Here is a 2,630-nt window from a genome sequence, read left to right as displayed (position 1 = left end):
TTGATTGTGCATCAACAATGATTAAATTGGAAGATCACTAGATTGAGCATTTTTATTTTGTGAATTTCATTTTCTGTTTGAGTGATTTACTTTTTGTTTTAGTTAAACTTCTTCCCTTCGCCCTCTACTCTTTTGTTTTTTCTTTGTTATTTTCAATTCTGTTTGCTAACCCACTAACTGTTTGATATATTGCATCACCCACAACTAACAGTAATTCTGACACAAATACTTTCTGCACCTATCTTTTCTTGCTTGCACTTGATGGTTGTATGACAGGGAGAAGAAGTGGGGCTTCAACTTCCTTCGATTCTGAACCTGAGAGGACCTTCCTTAGATTAAGGAGGAAGGCAAAAGGAAAGAAAGTGGTTGGTGCTGAGGAAGAAGAGGAATTCTTTGAAACAAACATGGAAGACAACATGAAAAACCATCATGAAGAAGAAGATCACAACCATGGGGGAGGAGGTAGAGCAAATCATGCTGGGGAGGATAGAAGAGTTTTGGGCTCTTACATCAATCCAAACCCAGGCAATTGTGGAAGTAGCATCCAAAAGCCAACAATCCATGCCAACAACTTTGATCTTAAACCACAGCTCATTACCCTTGTTCAGAACAACTGTTCGTTTGGAGGAGGTGTTCAAGAAGACCCCAATCAACATTTAACCACCTTCCTGAGAATATGTGACACAGTGAAGTCTAATGGTGTTCACCCTGACGCCTATAGACTGCTCCTATTTCCATTCTCACTTAGGGACAAAGCAGCCAAGTGGCTGGAATCTTTCCCAAGGGAAAGCTTGACAACTTGGGAAGACGTGGTGAACAAATTCTTAGCAAGATTTTACCCTCCTCAACGAATCAATAGGCTGAGAGCTGAGGTCCAAACTTTCAGGCAACAAGATGGTGAGACTCTATATGAAGCATGGGAGAGGTTCAAGGACTTAACAAGGAGATGTCCACCTGACATGTTCAACGAATGGGTGCAGCTGCACATTTTCTATGAAGGACTCTCTTATGAGTTAAAGAAGGCCGTAGACCATTCATCCGGAGGATCTTTGAACAAGAAGAAGACTACTGAGGAAGCCATAGATGTTATTGAAACAGTAGCAGAGAACGACTACTTCTATGCTTCCGAAAGAGGGAACACAAGAGGAGTAATGGAGCTAAACAATGTAGATGCTCTGTTGGCCCAAAACAAGCTCATTACCCAGCAGCTGGCTGACCTCACCAAGAAGATGGAGATGAACCAAGTAGCAGCAATCTCCACTTCATCAACAACCCAAGAAGGAGTGAATGAAGAAGCAGAGGGGAGTCAGGAGCAAGCCAACTACATTGGGAATTCACCGAGGAAAAACTATGATCCATACTCCAAGACCTACAACCCTGGATGGAGAAACCACCCAAACTTTGGGTGGGGAAGTGAGCAAGATCAAAACCAAGATCAGAGACGCTACAACTCCAACAACAATGCAGCTCACCAGCAATTCACACAGAGGACATCTCAACACCCCCACAACAACACTTCTCCACATACCTATCAAAACCAAAACAGCACATCTACTCCGAATCACTCATCAATTGATGACAAGCTCTCTAAGATTGAAGCCTTACTTGAAGGAATATGTCAAGAGATTCAAGAAAATAAGGTGTTCAAAGAGGAGGTGCGAGCGAATATTAAGAACCAGGGAGAGACCATTAGGAAGCTGGAATTCCAGGTGGGATATTTAGCTGAGAAGATTCCCAAACCTACTGATAGCTTCCCAAGTGACACGGAGAAAAACCCCAAAGGAGAAGCAAAGAAAGTAAGATGGGAAGATTGCAAAATGGTCACTGCGAGTGATCAAGAGACTGAAAACAAGCAAGGGAAACTTTGCAAACAACCTGAAGACAACTCAACAAAGGAGGAGGATAGAGATCGCCAAGAACCAGAAATCTCACAACAAGAGCTGCTGAAGCTCTATGCACCCTTCCATCAACTGCTCAATGGTGCTGTGGGAAAAAGAATATACTCAAGGTTCCTAGACTTGTTTGCTTCTCTGCATGTGAACATACCATTCATCAAGGCAATTCAACAAATGCCTGCATTCATCAAGTATATGAAGGAACTTCTTCCCAGGAAAAGCTCACTCAAAGGAGGCCAGACTATAGTGATGAACAAGGAATGTAGTGCCCTTATTCAACCTGAGTTGCCTACAAAAAGAAGAGACCCAAGGAGTTTTCACATCCCTTGTGCCATAGGTGAAACTATGTTCGATAGAGCACTATGTGATTTGGGGGCCAGCATCAACTTACTGCCCTTATCCCTGGCAAAGAAGCTGCAGATCAATGAGATAATACCCACAGATGTAATCATCAGACTGGCTGAAAAAACTCAAAAGCAAGCAATAGGAGTGGTGGAAAATGTGTTGCTAAAGGTTGGAAAATATTTTCTCCCAATAGACTTTGTCATCCTGGACATGGAAGAGAGTCACACTCATCCAATCATATTGGGAAGACCATTCCTAGCTATGGCCAGAGCACTTATCGATGTAGAGAAAGGGGAGCTAATATTGAGAATCCATGATGAACGACTCAGCTTCAATGTTTTCAAACTCTCACAAGAAACAGATCAAGAGGACAAGGAACTAAGCATGAAT

General features: G+C 42.5%; 1 non-coding gene across 1 annotated transcript; it reads right to left on the bottom strand.

Annotated features, from left to right (window-relative positions):
• Nucleotides 1–857: 857 nt before the first annotated feature.
• LOC112752568 (small nucleolar RNA R71) lies at nt 858–961 on the bottom strand. The gene has a single exon (XR_003176999.1). It is a non-coding gene; the product is annotated as a small nucleolar RNA R71 (small nucleolar RNA).
• Nucleotides 962–2,630: the final 1,669 nt, after the last annotated feature.

This window comes from Arachis hypogaea, chromosome 15 (genome assembly GCF_003086295.3).
Source record: "Arachis hypogaea cultivar Tifrunner chromosome 15, arahy.Tifrunner.gnm2.J5K5, whole genome shotgun sequence".
NCBI lineage: Eukaryota > Viridiplantae > Streptophyta > Magnoliopsida > Fabales > Fabaceae > Arachis > Arachis hypogaea.
The sequence above is the reverse complement of the archived record's forward strand: the minus strand, read 5'-3'. Positions and strand labels throughout refer to the sequence as shown.